This window comes from Callospermophilus lateralis, chromosome 4 (genome assembly GCF_048772815.1).
Source record: "Callospermophilus lateralis isolate mCalLat2 chromosome 4, mCalLat2.hap1, whole genome shotgun sequence".
NCBI lineage: Eukaryota > Metazoa > Chordata > Mammalia > Rodentia > Sciuridae > Callospermophilus > Callospermophilus lateralis.
The window spans coordinates 116,818,130-116,829,372 of record NC_135308.1 but is presented as its reverse complement, the minus strand read 5'-3'; the positions used below and the strand labels follow the sequence as shown (position 1 = coordinate 116,829,372).

At 38.3% G+C, this 11,243-nt stretch overlaps 1 pseudogene; it reads right to left on the bottom strand.

Annotated features, from left to right (window-relative positions):
* Positions 1-8,120: 8,120 nt before the first annotated feature.
* Positions 8,121-8,637, bottom strand: LOC143397066 (NEDD8-conjugating enzyme UBE2F-like; annotated as a pseudogene).
* Between the last annotated feature and the right edge of the window lie 2,606 nt (positions 8,638-11,243).

Here is an 11,243-nt window from a genome sequence, read left to right as displayed (position 1 = left end):
TCGTTACTGGAGGGTGCGTGAATTGGCGCGGCAGCTGCCAAGTGCGCAAGCTGGTCACGGCGCAGCAAGGACTTTCCAAGCGGCAGCAGCCGGCTCTTCCACTGCCTCAAGCCCAAATCTAGACTTGACCTGGAGGCACAGTCTCGCAGGCTCTTGCTCCCTGTGCTCAGTGGCAGTTTGAGTCCCGAACACTCCCCGGACTCTCCCCAGGGCCATCTGGGGCTGCCCAGGACGCCGAAGACAGCCCTGTGCCCCTGAATTTGATCATTTCCAAGGCCAGTAACTACAATGGTTCTCCCACACCTGGAAGCTAATGAGTAATGAGCACTAATGAGCACCATTAAGGCTTATTTCAAATGTAAAAAACCTTGAAATAATGTACTAAATTGTTCAGAAGGTTGTTTTCTTAGTGGAATACTACAGGATTTTCTTTAGCATCATTGCCGGATTTCCTGCCTTTGTCCCAGTGCCAGTGAGGACGAGGGTGGAAGAATTTCCAGTGTTGCTGAGAACCAGACGAGACTTTGGATCAAGCTAGCTGCCTGCAGAACTTACCTGGACTGTGAACTTACCTGGACTGTGATTTACCTGGACTGTGAGTTAATCTATTGAGACACTGCTTTACCTGGACTGAGACAACAAACTGTAATCTACAACAAATTGTAACTCGATATCTTTGCTAATGGTGTCATTGCTGGTATAATTTTTCCAAGGGCTTCTTGCATGGAACCATCAATTGGCTTGGTATTGTGGCATTTTTTATCCTCCCCTTCTGCTTGTAGCATATTATTTATGGTGTTTGTGTAAAAACCACTATGGTCGTTATTTAAATTAAACAAAAGGGGGAAATGTTAGGGTCTGTAAAGAAGTCAAGATGGCACCTGGCATTTTGCCAGAGGGAGTGGTTTGTGAACTAACGCCAGCGAGCCATTAAGTATGGAGATTCCTTATTGGTTGACTGCTGTATCTAGTTTATGTTAATTAAGATAAGCTGTGTGGAATATATACCCCTCCTGTTCTACAATAAACGGCTCCCACTCCTGCTATATCAATGTACACAAGGTGCTCCTCACCCCCCCCCCCCCCCCCGTTATTTTGCTGCAGCTGGACTGCGGCACTTTGTATTTAATTTGACTTTTCTTTTAGTAGCTGCTCCTTAAGGTGGACAATAAGAACAATGATTTTAAATCTTTTTATTTTCTAATATAAGAATATAAAGCTATAAATTTTCCTTTAAACACTGTTTTACTACCTCCAACAAATTCTGATATGTTGTGTGTTTTCATTATAATTCAGTTCAAAATATTTTTCTCCTTGCAATTTCTTCTTTGAAGTGTTGTTTAATTTCTTAATACTTGGAAATTTTTCTAAATGTCTTTTTGTTATTGTTTTCTACTATGTTCCAAGAACATACTCTGTACAAATTCTGTCTTTTGAACTCTGTTCTTTTCATAGTTCAGCACATGTTCTATCTTGATAAATATTCTAAATACATTTGAAAATACTAAGTATTAAAAACAAAAAGAAAATAATAAGTATTATGCAGTTGTTTAGTACAGCACTCTATAAATATTGATTAAGTTAAGATGATCGAAAGGGTGTTTCAGATTTTCTATCTCCTTTCTAGTTTTTCATCTGTTTAGTGAGAGAGGAATATATTATGACTTTCAACTATAATTTTGGATTTGTATATTTCTCTATTTTTGTCCATTTTTTGCTTTATATATTGAAGCAAAATATTCATTTAGGGTTTTTGCCTTCTTAGTTTTCCCTTTTTGCATTATGAAATGTTCTTCTTGTATTTGTTAATACTTCTTGCTTTAAAGTCTATTTGATGTGATATTTTTATAGATCCATCAGTTGTCTGTCTTTGAGTCCACTGAAACTTACTCTGCAGTGTTTAATCTAAGGCTAAGCCATTCTAATGACTGTTTGATTTGGACATTGTATTTTTCAGTACTATAACTTCTTTTTTATTCTATTTTAGAGGATTCCATTTCTCTTCTAAAATACCCAATCTTTTCATCATTATTTTCCTACAAAAGGTTATATATATATATATATATATATATATATATATATATATATATATATTGAGAGAGAGAGAGAGAGAGAGAGAGAGAGAGGCTGTTTCAAAGTCCTGATATCAATTCCAATAACTGCATAATCTATGGATCCATTTCTATTGACTACCTTTTCTTTTGACTACAGAATCCATTTTCCACTTCTAACCATACTTCATAGCTCTTATATTCCAGACATTTCATATAAAAGAACAATGGTGACTGATGTATAATATTTAGCTTTGTTTGATTTTTATCTAGACAGGGAAATTCTTCTCCCCTACTGGCAATTAGAGCAAGAGGCTGATCATTCATATTTCTTTTAGAACCAATTAGAGCTGTATCTGGGTTATAGTTTGGGGGTTTTTTTTTTTACTTTTTCTTTCTAATTTATTTATTCTAATTTGTTTTACATGAATGCATTTCAATTTATAGTACACGTATAGAACACAATTTTTCATGTCTCTGGTTGTACACAAGGTAGAGTCACACCATTTGTGACTTCATATATGTACTTGGGGTAATGACGTCCATCTCATTCCACCATCTTTCTTACCCCCATGACCCCTCCCTTCCCCTACCTACCCTTTGCCCTATCTAAAGTTGTTCCTCCATTCCTCTCATGCTCCCCCCATCCCCATTATGCATCAGCATCCTTATATCAGAGAAAACATTCGGCATTTGATTTTTGGTATTGGCTAACTTCACTTAGCATAATATTTTCCAACTCCATCCATTTACCTGCAAATACCATGATTTTTATTCTCTTTTATTGCTGAGTAATATTCCATTGTGTATATATACCACATTTTCTTTATCCATTCATCTACTGAAAGGCATCTAGGTTGGTTCCACAGTTTAGCTATTGTGAATTATGCTGCTACAAACTTTGATGTGGCTGTGTCACTGTAGTATGCTGTTTTGAGTCCTTTGGGTATAAACTGAGGAATGGGATAGCTGGGTCAAATGGTGGTTCCATCCCAAGTTTTCCAAGGAATCTCCATACTGCTTTCCATATTGGTTGCACCATTTGCAGTCCCACCAGCAATGTATGAGTGCACCTTTTCCCCCACATTCTCACCAACACTTATTGTTGTTTTTATTTTTTACAGCTGCCATTCTGACTGGAATTAGATGAAATCTCAAAGTAATTTTGATTTGCATTTCTCTAATTGTTAGAGATGTTGAAAATTTTTTCATATATTTGTTGGTTGATTGTATATCATCTTCTCAGAAGTATCTATTTAGTTCTTTGGCCCATTTATTGATTGGGTTACTTGGTTTTTTTTGTGTTAAGATTTTTTGGTTCTTTATATATCCTAGAGATTAGTGCTCTATCTGATGTGCATGTGATAAAACTTTGCTCCCATTCTGTAGGCTCTCTATTAACCTCATTGATTGTTTCTTTTGCTGAGAAGAAGCTTTTTAGTTTGAATTCATCCCATTTATTGATTCTTGATTTTAATTATTGTGCTATAGGAGTCTTATTAAGGAAGTTGGGGCCTAATCCCACATGATGGTGATTTGGGCCTACTTTTTCTACTATTAGGCTCAGGGTCTCTGGTCTAATTCCTAGGTCCTTGATCCACTTTGAGTTAAGTTTTGTACATGGTGAACGATAAGGGCTTAATTTCATTTTACTGCATATGAATTTCCAGTTTTCCCAGCACCATTTGTTGAAGAGGTTATCTGTTCTCTAATATATATTTTTGGTGCCTTTATCTAATATGAGATAACTGTATTTATGTGGGTTTGTTTCTGTGGCCTCTATTCTTTACCATTGGTCTACAAGGTTATTTTGGTGCCAATACCGTGCCTTTTTTGTTACTATTGCTCTGCACTATAATTTAAGGTCTGGTATTGTGATGCCACCTGCTTCATTCTTCCTGTTAAGGATGCTTTAGCTATTCTGGGTCTCTTATTTTTTCAGATGAATTTCATGACTGCTTTTTCTATTTCTATGAGGAATGTCATTGGGGTTTTTATTGGAATTGCACAATATATAATCTTTTAATAGTATGGTCATTTTGACAATATTAATTCTGCCTATCCAAGAACAAGGGGGATCTCTCCATTTTCTAAGGTCTTCATTAATTTCTTTCTTTAGCATCTGTAGTTTTCATTGTAGATATTTTTCACCCCTTTTGTTAAATTGATTCCCAAGTATTTAATTTTTTAAGGCTATTATGAATGAGGTAGTTTTCCTTGTTTCTCTTTCAGAGGATTTGTCATAGATGTATAGAAATGCCTTTGATTTATGGGTGTTGATTCTATATCATGCTACTTTGCAAAATTCATTTATTAATTCTAGAAGTTTTCTGGTGGCATTTTTTGGGTCTTCTAGGTATAGAATCATATTGTCAGCAAGTAGTGATAGTTTGATTTCTTCTTTTCCTATCCGTATCCCTTTAATTTCTTTTGTCTCTCTAATTTTCTGGCTAGAGTTTCAAGAACTATGTTAAATAGAAGTGGTAAAAGAGGGCATCCCTGTCTTGTTCCAATTTTTAGAGGGAATGCCTTCAATTATTCTCCTTTAGAATGATTTTGGACTGGGGATTAGCATAGATAGCTTTTACAATATTGAGATATGTTTCTGTTATCCCTGGTTTTTCTACTGTTTTGAACATGAAGGGGAGTTGTATTTTGTCAAAATGCTTTTTCTGAATCTACTGAGATGATCATATGATTCTTATCTTTAAGTTTATTGATGTGATGAATTACATTTATTGATTTCCATATATTGAACCAACTTTGCATCCATGGGATGAACCCTACTTGATCATGGTACACTATCTTTTTTATATGTTTTGCATTTGATTTGCCAAAATTTTATTGAGAATTTTTACATCTATGTTCATTAGGGATATTAGTCTGAAGTTTTCTTTCTTTGATGTGTCTTTGTCTGGTTTTGGAATCAGGGTGATATTAGCCTTATAGAATGAGTTTGGAAATGTTCCCTCTTTTTTTATTTAATGAAATAATTTGAGAAGTATTGGTATTAGTTCTGCTTTGAAGGTCTTGTAGAACTCAGCTATGTATCCATCTGGTCCTGGGATTTTCTTAGTTGTTGGGCTTCTGATGGTGTCTTCGATTTTATTGCTTGAAATTGATCTGTTTAACTTGTGTATATCATCCTAATTCAGTTTGGACATATCATATGACTCTAGAAATTTCTCAATGCCTTTGATATTTTCTATTTTATTCGAGTATAAATTTTCAAGATAATTTCTAATTATCTTCTGTATTTCTGTAGTGTTCATCATATTTCCTTTTTCATCACAAATATTAGTAATTTGAGTTTTCTCTCTCCTTCTCTTCATTAGCATGGCTAAATGTTTATCAATTTTATTTATTTTTTCAAAGAACCAACTTTTGTCAATTTTTTCAGTTGTCTCTTTTGTTTCAATTTCCTTGATTTCAGTTCTGATTTTAATTGTTTCCTATCTTCTTCTGCTTTGGGGATTGATTTGTTCTTCTTTTTCTAATGCTTTGAGATGTAATGTTAGGTCATTTATTTGTTGACTCTTTCTTCTTTTAAGGAACAGACTCCATTCAATAAACTTTCCTCTTAGTACTTCCTTCATAGTGTCCCAGAGATTTTGATATGTTGTATCAATGTTCTCATTTACCTCTAAGAATTTTTTAATCTCCTATTTGATGTCTTTTGCAACCCATTGTACATTCAATAGCATTTTATTTAGTCTCCAGGTGTTGGAGTAGCTTCTATTTTTTATTTTATCATTGATTTCTAATTTCATTTCATTATGATCTGATAGAATGCAGTTAGTGTTTCTACTTTTTTGTATTTGTTTGTGGTGTAATATACGGTCTATTTTAAAGAAGGATCCATGTGCTGCTGAGAAGAAAGTGTATTCACTCATTGATGGATGAAATATTCTATATATGTCTGTTAAGTCTAAGTTATTGATTGTATTATTGAGTTATATAGTTTCTTTGTTTAGATTTTGTTTGAAAGATTTATTCTGTGGTGAAAGAGCTGTGTTAAAGACACCCGAATTAGTGTGTTGTGGTCTGTTTGACTCTTGAACTTGAGAAGAGTTGGTTTAATGAACATAGCTGCTGCATTGTTTGGGGCATATATATTTATAATTGTTATGTCTTGTTAACGTATGGTTCTCTTAAGCAGTGTGAAATGTCCTTCTTTATCCCCTTTGATTAACTTTGGCTTAAAATCTACTTTGTTTGATATGAGGATGGAAACTTCTGCTTATTTCTGCAGTGCATGTGAGTGGTATATTTTTTCCCAACCTTTCATCTTCAATCTGTGGATGTCTTTTCCTATGAGATGAGTCTCTCTTGGAGGCAGCATATTATTGGGTCTTTTTTTTAATCCAATCTACCAGTCTATGTCTTTTGATTGGTGAGTTTAGGCCATTAATATTCAGGGTTATTACTGATAAATGATTTGTTTTCTTGGTCATTTTTGTTAATTTTTGGTATTTAACTTGACTTGGTTTCTCCTTGGATTGCTTTTTCTTTTAGTATAATGCCTCCCTTTGCTGATTTTTATTGTTGTTTTTCATTTCCTCCTCTTGGAATATTTTGCCAAGGATGTTCTGTAGTGCAGGCTTTCTAGTAATGTAAATCCTTTTAACTCTTGATTATCATGAGAGGTTTTTATTTTGTCATCAAATCTAAAGCTTAATATTGTTGGATATAAGATTCTTGGGGGCTGGGGCTGGGGCTCATGGGCTAGGACTGTGGATCAGTGATAGAACACTCACCTGGCACATGTGAGGGACTTGGTTCGTGCCTCAGCACCACATAAAAATAAAGGTATTGTGTCCACTTACAACTAAAAAAATACATATTAAAAAAAAAAAGATTCTTAGTTAGCATCCATTTTCTTTCGGAGCTTGGTATATGTTGTTCCAGGATCTTCTAGCTTTCAGGGTCTGGATTGAAAAATCTGTACATATTTTAATTGGTTTTCCCCAATATGTAATCTGATTCCTTTCTCTTTTGGCTTTTAGAATTCTCTCCTTATTCTGTATGCTAGGCATTTTCACTATAATGTGCCTTGGTGTAGATCTGTTGTGATTTTGTACATTTGATGTCCTGTAAGCCTCTTGTATTTGATTTTCCAATTCATTCTTCATGTTTGGAAAAATTTCTGCTATTATTTCGTTGAAAAGATTGTTCATTCCTTTGGTTTGGAACTCTATGCCTTCCTCTATCTCTATAATTCTTAAATTTGATATTTTTATGTTATACCATAATTCTTGAATGTTCTGCTCATAGTTTCTTACCATCTTCACTGTGTGGTCAAAATTCTTTTCAAAATTACATATTTTATCTTCATTGTTGGGGGTCCTGTCATCCAAATGGTCTAATCTGTTAGTTGTGCTTTCTATTGTGTTTTTAACTTATTTTGTTGTTGTTGTTGTTTGTTGTTGTTGTTTCTTTCTTTCTTTCATTTCAGAAATTTCTGGGTTTTTTTTGTTTTTGTTTTGTTTAGAATAGAAAAAATAATTAAAGCATTAAATTGTACAAATTACAAATCTGTTCCAAAGTATACTTACATTAAATAAAATACGGATTTCAGTAAGATCTACAGTGAATCACTCTGCTCTGGGAAGACTCACATCTGGGCAGGGCCAGCATTTGCGGGAAGAAGCTAAGAGAATGTGCATTCAACCCCAGCATGCCGTGGTTTCTTATTGCCAATCTGCAAGTGACACTGGATACCCATCTGCTGAGAAAGGGGAAGCAAGCACTAGCCTCAATGCTGAGCCCATTACAACTTCCCAGGAGTCTCACCGACAGCCTAGACAGCACAGTTTCAGAAAAGTGAACATGTTAAGGGAGGCAGACAACTCTTCAGAGGCCCAAACATGTCTCTTGCTGTATTTATGCTGCATTCCCTGCCTACAGTGGGCAGTCAGGAGGATGGTCTTCTTCGGGACAAGGTCACAGGACTGGGACAATCCCGTGGGACTGAGGGAGCATGAGGTCAGGGAGGAGGGCTACCTCACGCTGCTTCACACTAGAGACAAACTGACACACAGTCCATGGGCCTGCAATCATCTCCTCTTATCATCTGGCATAACGCTTGATGTAGTTGACTACCTTATTTCGGAAGTCCTCTTTGTCCCGCAACTGATGTTCTGCAGCTTCAATATTCAGTGAATCATCAAAATCCAAAAGGACAGTAAATAAAGAATTTAATCCCCCAAACAACATCCTTTAAGGTTCTTGTGGGAGCCCAGCCAGTGCCATCAATCGAATGTTCTCTCAGTAAACTTAGACATATTTCCCCTGTCTCCGTGATGTTGGGGGTGCCAGATCCTGGTCAAGCATTTCACTTTGGGAGGCACTTTCATTGCTTCATTGGCCTTTTACACTTTATTTCACCTCCCTAATGGTTCACCATGTTGTATGGGTCAGGGACTTCAGTTTCAAACTGAAATTTTCTACCCTGGTAGTAACCCTCATCTTTGACAAGCAACTTGTCTTTTGCAGAGACCCTCCGAGTGGAGTAAGACATGGTGGCTGATGTCTGGGACCCTTTGAGACCATCATCCCGCTTCAGCTTGCTTGCCAGCGGTAGCATTACTGCCACCTTTGCCCTGGGCACTCCGAGACAGGCACGGCAGGCCAGCATCCAACACCATGCCCAGCCGGACGTTGGCAGCGAGATGTGGCCCCTCATAGCCCTCTGTTTTGTTTTGTTTCAGAACCTCTCTCTCCTTATTGAAGTAATCTTTTGCTTCCTGTAGTTGCTTATGTAGCTCTTTATCAAAATAATCTTTTGTTGCCTGTATTTGGTCTCTTATATTATCCTTTAATTCACAGAATATTTTAATTATGTACATCCTGAACTCCTTATCTGTAATTTTTTCTGTTGTGCTGCCCATAGATTCTAATAATGCAGTATCTTGGTTTGTTTGGGCATTTTCTTCCCTTGTTTTTCCATGTTGTTCATGTGTCTTCCCTTCTAGCACTGCAGATCTGAGGCATTACAGCTTTTACCTATAGACTTATAGTGTCCTTGTGGGATTCCAATACCTCTCCTTTAAGGGGAGAACAATATTAACAGATCCCAATATATACAATATACAACCTTAAGCCAAATAGCTGCTATTAAGACGTTTACAGTTTTGTTACAATATACAGAAATAGTAAGTTCAATTATTATGTACAATATAAACAGTAGGTTTGCAAAAGGGTCTCCAGTTTCTGATGGTGGGCAAAGAACCAGGGGTGAGGTGTAGGATGAGATGTTGAGGAGGTAGGACATGATTATATAGAGTTATTATATCTTAGAAAGCATGAAAAAGGAATCTAAAGAAGTTGGTTAGTAGCAGGAAAAGAAAGAGAAAATGATTTGGAGGAGAAAAGTAAGTGGGAAGACAATAGAGTACAAAAAAACAAACAGAACTAGAAAGAAAAATTAAAATGTAAAAATAAGAGATATTTTTAAAAATATCTATTATGAAAATAGGAGATAAAAATATACAACACAACTATAATATACTATCCAGACATCCAAGTCCTCAGCAGCCTAATTCATGAAAAGTACTTGGTTTCACAAATCTTGGGCATGTGAGGGTGGGAGAAGACAGAGAGAGGGAAAAAATACTAGGATTATTTTTGTTGAAGATCAGTATCTTTCCTGCTTCCCTTCTCACCCAATAGGTAGGATTGTCTGTTGTTTGCTGGTGTCGCCACCCTCAGGAAGGTGAAGGTTATTAGGGTGGGAGGGTTGTTCTTGGGGGTGGAGCTCCTGGACCTGGAGAATAACACTTGCTGGCCTCTGATGGAAGACTGCACCCCAAGGATCTCCTTTGGAGCCCACTCATTGATGTGGGCACCTGGTCTTATCTCCTTATATCCCCTGTAGATCTCACAATTCCTGGTCTCGAATTTAGTCTCTAAACTGTATCTTACTCACCCACTTCCTTTCAACTTCCCAGTCAGGAACCTTTCTCTCTGGAGATCTTGTGGGCTGTGCTTTGGGGGCTGCGCACCTGTTGCAGAGAGCTGTTTTGTATTGGGCAGTTCAGGACCAGATTTTGTGAGCTATGGACCAGCTGCCTGGCTGCTAGCACTGTACTGGGTTAGCACTGTACTGGGTTAGCGCTGCCAGGGAGAAGGGGGAGTTGGGGACTATAGTTACCTTAATTTTGCTCCTAAACCTCAGCTGGTGCTCCAAGCTGGGGGTTACCCCAAATAAACAGGGCCATGAAGGTGTCTCAAGATGGAGGCGGCTCCTTTCAGCAATGGGGTGTCGGGTTGGTCTGGTGGGGCCGGGCGGTTGCGGTGGACAGCGTGTTCAGAGATGCAGCTCTGTGGCATGCAGTGTTGTGGCTAGCAGCTGTCTCCAGACCCTGTGCAGTGCCCTGCAGGTGCAGGCTACTGCGTGTAGTGGGCTATGGCAGTGGTTGCAATGTCCCAACATGGAGGCAACCAGGGGAGTCCCACATTGGTAGATGGAGGTCCACACAGGAGTGGCGGCCGGAGTTTCTGCATGTGAGCAGCAGCTGGGGATCCTGCGTGGAAGCTGCAGCCAGGATTCCTGCACAGTTGGGCAGCCAGGAACCCTGCACAAGCACTGATGCAGGTGGTCCTGCTTGGCACCGGGAGGTCCTGCTTGGGCAAGTGGCTGGGAGTTTTGCTGATACTGAGGCCTGGAAACCTGCATGGGCACAGTGGCCATGATTCCTGCACAGGAGCAGCTGTCAGGGGTCCTCTAATCACTAGTAAAGAAACAATATTCCCACTACTAGAATCCCAGATCGTGGAGCAACCCAGAATGCAGCCTCCCTCTAGCCCGCCATCTTGGATTCTTCCCGCCCTGTTATAGTTTTATTAAGATGGAAATCATGTGTGATTAGCACACTTCTCAATTTCCCAGGTCACAGCTCTTTGGGGTGTTTTCAGTCGCTGAACTGGGGGAACCTTGGCTATTTTGGGTTCATCTTTGGATACCTTTCCAGGAAGGGCTCTGGAATCCAAACACCACAGGAATGCATAGGACTAAGCACATTCTCTCTGCTTACCAGCCCTTCCTTCACTGCTACCTCCTTAGCAAAATTCATGGTGCAGGAGGGCCAGGGGAAAGCATTGCTGAGCCCCAGTAATCTGCCCCACCATCTGGGGCTTTTTTAGACTCTAATTTATCCTGACAGCCCACTTGGCCCAAGGCCCTGCTCATTT